The 13,860-nt window shown below is 40.6% G+C and overlaps 1 protein-coding gene across 21 annotated transcripts in view; it reads right to left on the minus strand.

Moving 5' to 3' along the window:
• LOC100770216 (transient receptor potential cation channel subfamily M member 3) overlaps positions 1-13,860 on the minus strand; it is an 809,714-nt gene that overhangs the window by 402,716 nt on the left and 393,138 nt on the right. The window lies entirely within an intron of this gene.

The raw sequence follows: 13,860 nt of genomic DNA on the forward strand, positions 1-13,860 counted from the left end.
GAAGGAGGAACAGCATTTTTGACCCTCTCAACATATCGCCAAGGACTACAGAAATGCACAGCTCTCTCACTCCATCTCTTTCAGTTTGTTGCAAATGCCCTGTGCAACAACCGCCATCCTACTCCCACCCCATCACCCCATCATGGGCTTAGCTAAGATTCGAGAAGACACTGAAGGAATCCTCAGCTTGGTCAACAGCAATCCCCAAAGGTTTACAGCTGTGAAGAGCTTTCTTCCTTGTTGCAGCTGCTGAATTTTCCTTTTCCTTAGCTCGTCCATATTATTCTGGGGACAGGGGTAGCCACTCTTTGCCCTTTCTTAACATGGAGCAGTAATCTTTCTTTATATATTCCTCAAGCTAAATCCATGTGACTGTTTTGACTAGTTACTTGGACATTTAACCAGATTCTACCTTCTAATATCTTTCAAAGAAAACCAGACCATGTCTCTAGGCTTCATGAAAATCACATCTAATGAAAACACAGCAGTCTGCATATATCCTAAAGAAATTATTGACAGATGTCTATGTCTCTCTTTGTGTGGGAAGTCATGTGCATTTTTCATGATGATAGAAGTGATAAACCCTAACTTTGGTTAAGCACTTACTTATGTGTCCAGCCCTACATAGGCATTTTATGTGTCCTAATTTGCTCAATTGTAAAAGTCTTTCTCTGAGAAAGGTATTATAATTTCCAACCTCATGCCTTTTGTGCAATAAATGAGTGGCTATTTAAATAACTGGCTCCAAACACATAGTTAATAAGGGGAGGAGTTCACATCTCAGAAAATTGTGATCTCCAGGTTGTGTAATTTGCTGCTTATACTCTGAAATGAGACACACTTTGTCATCACTTACAAAGTGCACTGTTCAGCAGAAGAGGAAGGGCCCTTCTGACACAACAAATTATCTCTGCTCGGAGAAGCAAATACACGAATACTAGAAAAGCATTCCCCCTTTTCTTGCCATAGCTATTGGCAGTAAATATGAGAAATGAGTGAATCTGCTTTCAAAGTTCTGCCTGAAGCTGAGAAAATTTCAATGAAGTCCCATAAGACAGAGAGCACAGTTTAAGGAGTTTGTAACAAGACAGAAGCTTTTTGTTCAACTTGTGAGATAAACAGGACTTGGAAGGTGATTGCCTGGAACCTTGTTCCTTCCTAAGCCCCATTACTGAATGTTAGAGTTGAAACAGGGCAGCAAAACCTCTCTTGATCCTGGGCTATGTGTTACTCTCAGTAACGAATTTACACTGTGTGTTCACATAGGTGCATATGGCTAAAGTATACAAGAGGCATTTTTTTTTCTCCACAGAAAAACAGATTATACAGCTATTCAGTTTTCGTATCATTGCTCCAAATGGTTTTTGAAAACAACCAGCACCATTGTCAGGCTACTGACATTGTGTGTTTCAGAGGCTTGCATATCCTGATGCTCTGCCAATCAAAATGTGTCCTGAATAATGTAGAAAGAGTATCCAGTATAGAGGATTCTCAGTGAACCTATGCTAAAGTAAATAGCTACTTTGAAGGGTCTATTTTGAAGATAAATACATGCTTCATTGGATTTAAATTAAGAGCCCAAATACAAGGTTCTTCATCTCTTACCTAAGTATGGTGATAGCTAATAGCTTTCTCTGTCTTTGCACCTTCATTCTCTTCCACTCCCAAGTTCATTTAGAATATTTCCCACAGAGGCTCTTAATCTAGATACATGATGGAATTTTATGGTCCTTAAATGTAGATGAGAATCATTTATTTATTTACCAGTTTTTAACTGAAGCTTACCATTTTCTTCTGTCACAAATGGAGACAAACTTTAGTACTATATGCACTTGCTGCTGAACAAAAATCACAGATGTTTCTCTGTCTCATTACAGTGCTAGCGAATATCCTCAAATGCATTTGTGCCCATCATCAACCCAAATTATGATGGTTATTGGACTTGCTGCTAGATCTAGTTTTTAATGAGTTAGTAAAGAAGCAAATGTTTATTACAGGCTTATTTTCTGATTTCGACAACTGTATTTCTAAATAGTTGGTCTCCTTTGAAATCTTATTTATGTGTTTTTATTTCACCTAGAGAAGGAAGCCACCATTAGGCTTTCTAGATTGCTAAAGATACTTACGATACCCACACCCAAATTAGAACCCTTGATCTAAAAGGTTTTTCTTTTTCTTCTAAAATTAGGTGTACAACAGCACTTTCCAGTAGAAGTTTTCACATTGGTGGACATTATCTGTACCTGTCTGGTTCCATACAGCCACTGCTAGTCACATATGGATGTGGAACACTTGACATGTGACCAGCATGATAGAGGAAGTGAAATTTTAACTGAATTTAATTCACTTAGCTGCAATAACGAAGATGAGTACCATATTGAGAGTGCAGTTCTAGAAGGTATGTAGTAGACATGACTAATAAATGGCTAACAATGACTAAGAAATCACCAGATAGTTTAAATAACAGAAATCTATTACTTAAAGTGCCAGTGTGATATCCCACGGGGGACAGAGCCATGGGTCAGCGGATATTCATTGAACAGGTGACATTTGAGCTGAGACCTGAAGGTTAAGAAATATCCTGCTGTAGGGAGAAATTAAGGAAGATCATCTGCTGGATGTGTGAGACTGAAGGCTCAGCTACCTAGAGCGCTGGGGGAAGCAGCTGCAGTAGGGCAGGGAGACAGGGGAGAGCTGGGGCCAGATTGCCACTGCTCAGTCAATGAATATAAAGATTTTGAACTATTTTTATCCAGCTGTAGTAGGATGACACTAGAGGGCTTTTAAATGAGACAGCCTGACTTTATCAAAATTTCCTAAAACTCATTGGTCATTTGAACTGTAGGAGGCACAGCTTACAGAAAGCCTTAGAGGAACCACAATTATTAAACATCTGGCTGGGCGGTGGTAGCATACACCTTTAATCCCAACACTTGGGAGGCAGAGGCAGGGGGATCTCTGTGAGTTTGAGGCCAGCCTGGTCTACAAGAGCTAGTTCCAGGACAGCCTCCAAAGCCACAGAGAAACCCTGTCTCAAAACTGCCCCCCCCAAAACCCCAAACCAAAACAAAACAAAAAACATCTGGTCTTTTTTTCTTCAAAAAAAAAATGACACCCGTTCACTAGGAAGGCTGGAGTGGATGTTGTCTAATAACCCCATGATTCTTTGCTATTCTATGGAGTCAGCCTGAATTCCCCCAAATCCTGAGCACTGCTTAGGTTCTAACCCTGAGCTTTGTCTCTCAGTGAATACAACCCATCCCTATGAAAGAGGTTCCATGTACTTTGCATCCCCCATCAATAGAATCTAACCTTACTCTTATACAAATCCTTCCTCTGGAGATACTTACCCTGAGCTATGCTTATCAGTCAAAAGAACTCATTCTTACTGTAAAGTCAGAAGTGCTTTGCTACTTTGCAAGGGAGTTTCAACGTAGCTATTCTTGAAGTTTGTTGTGATAATTGTCACATGGCAACTTTCCCCTAAAGTTGTACTGTGCTTAGATGCATAAGAAAAAATAAACTATGATGTCAGACTTTGCAAGTTTTGACCCAGAACCTGCTAAATTGGTGCTTAACTGAGTCTCATTCTTCACTCCACAATGATGGTTTTACTGCTGTCCGTGATGCTTGCAGGGACCCCTAACATTGAATAATGGGTTGTAGGATGGAGGCTGGGGTCCAGTTGGAATAATTATAGGAGTCCCAGTGTGAGCTGGATGGCTCATGGTGATAGTAATGACTAGGATCTATAGATAGTCTAGACAAAATGAGCAACATCTTCTAAGGGGTTGTTGGGGATTGCAAGAAAGATAGGAATAAATATTAAAGACTAATGCCACTGACCAAGATAATATTGGGATGGGCAATCCAGGGCGAAAAACTGGCAGTTCAGCTGTAGATATCCAAATGGAGATGCAAGCTTAGAATTGTGAACAAAGGGAGGATGAAGAATTAGAATTCGAGAGTTGCAGCAGAAATGGCTTTACAAGATATTGGGTGGAGGCCATCTGTCACCAACACAGGCTGGCAGAGCAGGAACTCAGGAGTGGTTGGATATGGCCAGCATCTAAGTAGGCTGCTTGTCCCCTGCAGATGAAATTCATTCTCTACTTCATGCAACATGAACAAATTCCAAGATCACCAACGACCAACAAATTCGGTCGCTGGTGATCCAGCGTACACACTGCTAGAGAGTACGCTGTTTGCAAAACAACACAAATGGGTAGAGTCAGGAAGAGAGAAAAACCAAGAGCTATTAATGAATTCCAGATTCACCCATAAACTCCAAAATACATACCAGAGCAACTGTTCCACAGGGAACAACACTGGAATGTAAACACAGTCAAGCAGACCCAGGTTAAAATCCTGACATCAATATTGGCTCTTATTATTACCCTTGGACACAGTAAGACTTAAGCCTATAAGGCATAAAGCCTGATACCTAACACAGAAGACATACTCAAAACACACCAGCTCTTTACACAAAATACCTGGTTCAGTGTTAGTGAACAGTCGCTGTGCCATAGGCTTAAGCAATGTACCTAAGGTGTTACAAGAGGAAAGCCTGTGATCATGCACAGCATTGACTCCTGGCTCGAGAACTACCTGAGTTGGGCTCTGTTCCTTACTTCTCACCTATGTTTCTCACAAATAATTTACATTTCAGTGACTTTCCAAAAACTGGATACAGGACTCCCTTGCTTCCTAGGACTGTCTTCTGCTCTCTGGCAGGAAAATGTACAGGTGTCTACATTTTTCCTTTCAAATAAGTATAGGTTCCAGGGGAATTTTCCCTCTTTGTTATTTTCCCCTTTCCTCTTCTCAGCCCACCTTAGTCCCTCCAGAAAACTTCACCAGCTTACTCAGCATCCAGGGCTGAAGCATTGCTACCTCCACAACCTACCATTACACATGTATATTAGCTAAAGTCCTGCTGAGTCGGCTTTCTCTGTGCATCCTATGTAATAAACCTCCAGCCACTTTGCATGGAAGACACAAAGAAATGGTAGACAATTTATTTATCCCAGCAGATCAATAGGAAACCTGGAGCCCTTCCAGGGAAAAGTGTCTTTAAACCTCCCCTCATTTCCTGGAGTGTGTGTTCTCCATCTCTGTTTATTATGTACACCGGTGATTCATGCACCCAGTGGGAACACTTCAGATGAGCAATCACCATGGCACAAGGGCACTTTGCAGAAATCACAGTAAACAGGCTTACATGATACACACTCTCCTCTCTTTCTTCCTCTACATCTCACCCTCCCTTTTTTCTCTCTCTTCCTTTTCCTCCCTCTCTCACCTTTTTCTCCTTCCTCACCTCCCTCCCTCTATCCCTCTTTCTTTCTTTATCATTTTCCTGCCTTATACTTGGTTGGTAATTAGCCTGACTCTCTATAGTACAGTTCACAACACATGGGTGCTATTATGTTTAAAGTCAGCATTTCCTAAGGTTAGAGGCCCTACTTTCTTAACTGTCCTCACCGGGTGCATTTATTCAGGGACACACGAAAACTAGCAACTTAAGTTTTCTCTAGACCAGATGAGAAGTGGGAGAGAGGTGGCTCATTCTCTGCTTTTAGCTCATGGCTCTCCTAAAAGTGTGTATGTTACATGATGGCTATATGTATTGGACTTTATCAACTTGGACTCCAAATGGAAAGATATTGGATCTATTTATTTCTCTCCATTGGTAGATGCTTAATGTAATGCCTATAGGTGTCTAGAGACATTTTTATACAAGTCTATCAGGTACTTGGCCATATTCACTATCACTCTTCTTTTTCTCTCCTTTCCCATCATTCTATTTAATCTGTCTTGGTATCTTCTTTCTACCTTCATACCCCATATACATGTATGATTCCATGCATCTACATAAACACTAGGATCCAAAAATGTGAGAAAACATGCAATATTTATTTGATTGGTGTCTGACTTATTTCCCTTATTATGGTATCTCTGGTTGTATCTATTTTCCTAAAAATGATATAATTTCATTCTTTGTGGCTGAATAGAATTCCATTGTAACCATGCTGTTGCTTAAATTCATTTTTCTGTTGATAAACACCAAGGCTGATTTAATGATGTGGCTGTTGTAAATAGTATCGGAATAAGTATGGTTGTGCAAGGATTACTGTGGTGTGCTGACTTGGAGTCTTTGGGGTATATACCCAAGAGTGGTATACATAGCTAGATAGATCCTTTTATCTCTTGTTTTCCATTTGTCACCCTTACACAGCTTGTGCCATTGAAACAATTACCAAAACTATCTGTTAGGATATTTTGACCTTTTTTCTTCATTAATCTGTGACAGAATCTAACGAAGAGTGAGATGTTGCTTGCCTGTTTCTTCACAATGTCACCATCACAGCCATTTGTTTTAATTAGCTATGTCAGAGGTGCCTAGCATCTTTCCAGATGTGTGGGGTAGATGATGGATGGACATAGCATGCCAGGATCTTAGAAAGTAATTGTTCAAAAAATAAAGCCCAGAAAAACCTAACAGTGGTCTTCTCTATACACACAGATGCACAAGCATGCATAGTCACATAACTGTTGGCTCAAGTTCACTTGGCTATCATATTTTGACATCCTAACTTTGGTCCTTAATTGCCGTCATTTCTGGTCACTTTTCTCTCTGCAATTCCCTGGATCCATTAGCTCTATGTGTCATTTTACTGTAATGCAAATGCATTTTTCAAATTGGCTGAGGCTTGTTTTTCCCAGTGGATGGAGAACTGCTTAAAGGCAATTACTGCTTCTTCTCTATTTCTATAATCACAGAATCTAGAGCTTCACCCATTGAAGGCACAGCACTGTTGAATTAATCAAAGGCCCTTCTGAACCTTTTCAGGCCCTTGTGATTTGTGAGTGACTGATGATTTTCTCCCTCAAGAAAACCCAGGACCAGAATTCTGCATGTTATTTTAAGGAATGAATAACTTTGATCTACACACATTAACTCACCATGCTCAGTCTAGTAGAAGGCCAGGACTTGGATGATATAATACATGGACTCAATTCTGCACCTGGCAGTCCCAAGTTAGCTGATAAAATGTTCCACTCACCTTTTAACGACACCAAAAGACCTGCTCTATCACATACAAGGCTAAAAAAGATCCAAAGTCAAGCCAAATGAAGAAGATACTCAGGGTCATTTGTTTACTTCTGATGAATCAAACAAACTATCATGCTAAACATATGGTCCCCATTTACATTCACACCCATGGATGTGGCACTCAGATTATATCCAAGACCAACAGGGATCACTGGCTGAAACATAATGCCAAGTCTTTATAAATGTTCATTTTGGGGTTTTCTTTTCATTTTTTAAAGATATCATCATCATTTTTTTGTCCGTGTTCCCTGTGTATGCCTGGTGTCCCTGGATATTCCTGAAGTTATAGATGGTTGTTAGCCATCATTTGGGTACTGGGACCTAAACTCACATCTTCTGCAAGAGCATCAAGTGCTCATAACCACTGAGCAGTATCTACAATCCCTTCTTTTCACTTTTTAACATTTGTTTTTTTCCAATTATTTAATGTGCAGGCATGTGTATCATGTAGGTGCCTGAATGTCTATGGAGGTCAGAACAAGGCATCAAATTGCCTGGGATTAGAGTTACAGATATTTTTGAGTCACCATGAAGATACTGGTAACTGAATATAGGTCCTCTAGAAGACTAGCCAGTAATCTGAAGAATTGAGCTACCTCTCCTGCCTTGTTATCTTTTTAACAATAGATTCTACTCACATTGTATTCTGTTGAGTTTTTTAAATGATCTAGCTCAATTGTTCCCAGAATTTTAGCAACTGTCTAGAATTTTTCAAAATTACTGGCAACATGGATTAATGTTTCTTCTCTTTGGGTTCTGGAAATTTTTAGAAGGTCTGTGCTGTGGATTATTCCTTTACACTGTGTAAATATATGTCATTGTGATTGGTTTACTAAAGGAGCTGACTGGCTAATAGCTGAACAAGATAAAGTTAGGCAGGACAGCCAGACTAGGAAAATGGTGGCAGGAAGAAGGGCAGAGTCTGGAGTTGCCATCCAGATGCAAAGGGTACAGGGAATGAATGTGCCAGGCTAACAAAGGTACTACACACGTGGTAGAGCATAAATAAGGAATATGGGTTGACTTAAAATGCAAGAGCTAGTTAGTAATAAGCTGAGCTATTGGCCGAACATTTATAATTAATATACACCTCAGTGTGTTTATTTGAGAGTGACTATGGGACAGGGACACTGCCTGCAGTTTGTCACTCTTTATCATAAGTAACAAACTTCAAATCACACCCAAATATCCCTTTAATAGGGAAATTTGACCTCTGCTTCTTCTATGGGTTGTATGGGAGCTTGTGTGGCTGGTCTAACTCAGCATATTATCTCTAATACGCTGTGAGCCATGGTTTGGTATGCTAGAATGGTTTGGTGGTGGTGTCTTTGAGGACTGATAGACAATATGCCTTTCCAATAAAAGAACTCAAATTTACTCCTGACTCTAGCACAGTTCCTATCTGATGTCTAAAGCCAGAGATCTTCATGGCTCATGCTATAGTTAATTTGATAGATACCCAATGGGTTTCTGTAAGACATTTCACCAGTTTTCATCTCTGGGAGACTGTAACCCACAGAGTAACACAAAATACCTTGGCCATATGTCTTCAAGACTGTTCCTGTTGTTTTGGGTTAGAAAAACCATTTCATTTTCTTTCCTTTTTTTTCTTTTGATTTTTCAAGACAGGGTTTCTCTGTGTAGCTCTGGCTCTCCTGGAACTGGATGCATACTCTATATACTTTGCTCTAATGGAATCTTTTCCATACCAGACATGTTCTCTTTTATGAGCCATTATTTGTATCACTTTCACTATCGTTTAATGATCCTGTTTTCAGAGCAATTCTAGATTCATGCAAAGCTGAGAAGGGGCAGAGATTGCCCATATGTATCCTGTTCCTAGACACACACGGCCTACTCCATGAGCTACATCTCCCACTACAGTGAACACTTTCGACATCTTCTGAATCTCACACAAGTCCTCAGTTTTCCCTAGGGCTTGCTGTTGGTGTTTGCATTTTACATGGTCTGTGTTGAAATTCATATCAACCACTACAGCTAACCATACAGGACCACTTCAATGCCCTAAAAATTCTCGCCTCTGCCCTTTCCTTTCCCAGCACCACCTTACAGTTCTTTCCTTCTCAGCCTCTGACTGTTTACTTGCCTATATAAGCCCATTCCTTACCATTGGACTTAAGAGTCTAGCTAGCACTCTGACACACATGTTTTCACTACTATAGCTTAGAGGTTCTACAATTGACTATTTTACCTTTATTTGGCAATGCTTTCCTTTTCTTCTTAGCCAACCTCTGCAAGTCTATGCAGTATGTTCACCATTTCCATATAAACTGTGGTTTATTATCACACCCTTGTGTATATAAAGAATGGTACTGGTGGCCAAAGAGATCTATCCAGTATGCTCTAGCAAAGCCCCTTATTTGTGGCAGTCATTTCCCTTAGGCTTCTGGTCCTGTTCAATCTCACTTCAAGATGAATTTTCTATTTTCCTTCAATTTTAGCTTACACTCAGGGAAGAAGAAGAATAAGAAGAAGAAGAAGAAGAAGAAGAAGAAGAAGAAGAAGAAGAAGAAGAAGAAGAAGAAGAAGAAGAAGAAGAAGAGGAGGAGGAGGAGGAGGAGGAGGAGGAGGAGGAGGAGGAGGAAGAGAATCTGCCCGCCCCAGCAGAGCCTCACTAGAAAACAAGAATTATGAAGGTGGAGACCTGATAATTGGCTGTCCCTCACACTTGAAATAGATTGCTGGTGTGCTGTCCCTTGAATTAATTGCTGCAAGTTGCTGAATAGAGTTGTCAGTGGACACCAACATTCTCTTTCCAAATTCTCCAGGCAATAGCTCATTCCTGAGTTTAGCATCCTAAGACTTTAGTAGGACAGGACACTCATTCTTTCTTCTGAAAATGATCAGAAATGACAGGCAGTAGTAGTATTGCCCTAGGTGAATCTATGGTTCTCAAATGCAAGAGAGTAAAGAGTTCAGTAGGTAACCTGAGGGGAAGTTAAAGACTGGAAACCCCATGTAATTATCTCTCCCATAATGAGGCTTCTTGAGAACACTTGGCTGGCACGAGTCATATCATGGGCTCGGGAAGCTTTAATTGCCCGTTATTTTCAGCATGATGACATTTTAAGGTTTTGTTCCCTAACAGAAGAATGGATAAATACAGCAATTGACTCATGTGTTGATCCAGGGCTATTTTTACCCTTCAGCACCTTCCATTGTCATTCCAGAAGAAGGTGCAACAGTTTCTGGGCAGTCCTCCCACAGAAGACCTAATATATCCACACGCATGCATGCATTGCCTTGGCTCTCAGGAGCATGTAGACCTCTTTGCAGGATGCCGCTGCAGGAGTCAGTGTGAGGCAGTGGGAGGTTGGGGGTTGGGGGACACTGCAGCGTGCAGGCCATTTTCAAAGTCAGACTCCTCTCCACAGGCAGAGGCCATGCCAAGGCTTTATCATATACTGAAAGCCTGGTGTTTCAGATCTCATTTATCCCAAGAAAGCTGTCAGGGATGGCCCCTGCAGGGAGGGCTGACCCAAATTGTGACTTCTTTCAGGCCTGGCAAGCCCCTCTAGGACAAACAGGAAGCGATCACTCAGCATAATGTATTCTCACTGGGAACAAGAAAACAGTCCACTGTTCAGTTCAAAGCAATGAATCCAAGGCCGTAAGTTGGTTTTGGCTCAACTCAACCCTAAAATCAAGTCAAATGGAATGAGTTTATTAATTCAGAGCCTGGAGATTTGATTTGGCTGAATATTCCAGTTGAAGTGTTGAATTCCACCTTGTGTTAGTTACTGTTTTTTCCTTAGCCATTTTGAAGGACTGCTTGGCTTTCCAAAGAAAATGCCATTGTTGGTTTCAGATCCATTCCCAGGTACAGAAGTAATCTCCCAACATACGGTTTCAAGTGAAAGATGGGTTTTAAAGTAAAAACACAGTAGAATGAAAATTTTCTTTCTCTCATTGGGAGCTAGAGAAATTCAGATTTTTCTTGTATAATTTATTTGCCTCTCCTTGGGCTGCTAACACTCAAACTTACCTAGTCTAATTACCTTTGCAGCCAATTAAACAGGGTTTTCCACTTAAATAACGGTACCTGCCAACACAAAGCAGCAGCTCCTGCCTTTGAATTCCTTAAATAAGATGCTTAGGTGCTGTGTAGAGGTATCGAGAAGCCAACAAGAAAATGTGTATATGCTTTCTAGTGGACAGGGTTGTTTCACTAGAGAAGTGAGGTGTGGTAGTTCTGCTATTTTTCATTAGTGTTCACAGAGCAAACACATTCTTAGAATCAGGATAAGTGGCTCTTTCTTCCAACTCATCACTCTTGCCAGGTGTATAGAAGGAATGGATAGGCTGATGCATTTGCTTCTATAGACACAATGGCAGCTGGACAGTCAAATGCTTTTCCTTATTGCAAACACTTCAAGAAATTTGGCGTATAAAGGGATAATTTTAGAACACACAGGCCTAGATTTCCTCAGTTCTCCCTAATTGCTTTGCATTGTGACAGGTGTCATGCTGGTGTGGAAGAGGCTTAAATGGTGTTTCGTGGAAAGGTGACTTCGTAAACTCTGACTATTACTATTTTTAGAATCCAATGCCAGTTTCAGTCCTCTCTAGTCTTGGGGACAAGAGTCCAGGCTGGGCTAGGTGTTGTGGATTTTGAATTCTAGCATCTACTCAGAAGTAAGCCCCATGTCTGGACTGTGTCTGTCTGTAGCCAATACAGTAGTCATGTGCCTTCTGACAGAGTTTATGAATGCTGGGTAATTAATAAATAGAGAGGCAAAGAAAGAGGTACACCCCTATCTGTTTCCCCCTGGGTTCTTACATGTATGTTCTTTCTACTCAGGGTATCAAGTAAGCATTAGTGAGATTGTGCATAGTGGTACATGTTATCCCACTACTGTCAGCATGGGTTGGGGGAGAGGGAATCCTAAGGCAGGAGGTTCATGACTTAGAATACAACCTGGGCTATGTTGTGAGAGTCTATCTCCAAAAGAACCTAAAAATAAGTATCTGATGCATTCTGCTCAAAAATGCTGAGATAGACTTTATTTATTTATTTGTTTATTTACTTATTTATAAATGGGGTCTTGCTGCACAGTACTGCTTGTCCTCAAACATACAGCCCACTTACCTCTACCTGCACCATCACATTTGGTTCCTGAGTTTACTTCTTAATGTCTTGGAGCCACACATAATCTTTAAGGACAGTGGCCAGGATCAACACAGCCATTGTCAAAAACAAAACACTTTATTCAACCAGCCTTCCCTTAGAAATAGTTTAGGCTTAAGAAAAAAAAATAACCATTCTGAAGGTGAAGCCAAAGAATAAAGTTTCTAACTGAAGAATGATGTCAGGATGATGGCGTTGGTGGTGGACCTCTTGTGTCCAGACAGCTGAACTGCTTTCTCGCAAAGGAGGCAATTTGAAACATGTAACACAGGGTGTGTGGCGATAGTTACTTGGACTTTAGTTTGTTTGCTGCTTAGCTGGCAGACAGAGATATATGTGAATGATCAGGGTGCTACTGGGACTTTTTTCTTTCTTTTTAAAAAATAAATCTAAGGAACAGAGACAACAGTCCGCAGGTGCAGCACCAGGCAGGTACTGGGTCTTGGGTGCCCCCTTGTGGTTAACACACTAACACAGAGGACTCTGGGATCTGAAGAGTGTAGACTTAGTCTCTGGTCTTGCTTCTTGCTGTGCATCATCCTGAGCTTTCTATCTTTCAGCAACACAGCCCTCCTTTTAGTTCTCAAATGCGCCATGATGCCTTCTTGTGTCTGTTCTTGCTTACCTCTTTCCACATCATTGTAGTATTCTTTCATTCACTTCCTGCACCTAATTAACTAATTCATCCACCAGTGTTTCCATTGACTTCACTTCTGCATGGAAGAATTCAATGATTCTATACACTAGGCCAATGTTGTGTGTTCAATGCAGAGACATCATCAAGAGGTACACTACTTATCTTGACTGCACTTGGAGACCTTGGTCTCAGGGCTTGACCCTTGAAATGGAATGGCAGTCTCTAGAACTCCATCTAACAACATAATGTTTCTTTGCAATGAGAGCTCTCAGAAGAAAAGAGCAGCTTTTTGAACAAACAACACAACTATTCCACATGGACATCACTAAACTTCATCCAGGACACTAATCATGTTTTCCCATGACCCCTTTCTTCTGTATATCTGTTCTCTAGAAACTGAACTAGGTTCTTTTGTCTTCTTGAACAACTAAAGTATAACAGATGGGTAATACATGTTTATTCAGTTATGGTGACTAATGCACTCCTTAAAAAATTCATTATTAAAATATGAATCCTAGTCCTGAAGAGTAACAAATACATCCTTCTCGAACATTCCATTTGTCTCCCAACTTTTTATTTGAATAAAACTAAGTCTGCAAAATAACTGAATCAAAGCCACGGTGAGCACCCAAGTGCCTTCTACTCAGTCCTCTCCCTACAGCTACCCCTTATCCTCTTCAAGGGTTTGGGTGTTAGCTTTAGATACCAATGTACTTTATTTCCAGACAGTTGGACAGATACTTCTTAAAAACATAGCATTTTCCTATACAACCACATCATTAACCTCACATGAAGAGAAATATGATGTCAGCTCATAGTCAAGTTTTCAAAAATATGCCTTTAATCATTCTTGTTGTTGTTTGATTCAGTACACAATCAAACATGGAGGTGCCTTTGTTTGTGGGTGGCTCAGTCTCTTTAAGCAAGCCCCCTGTGTTTGCTGTTCTGTCTGTCTCA

This window comes from Cricetulus griseus, chromosome 3 (assembly GCF_003668045.3).
Source record: "Cricetulus griseus strain 17A/GY chromosome 3, alternate assembly CriGri-PICRH-1.0, whole genome shotgun sequence".
NCBI classification, from domain to species: domain Eukaryota; kingdom Metazoa; phylum Chordata; class Mammalia; order Rodentia; family Cricetidae; genus Cricetulus; species Cricetulus griseus.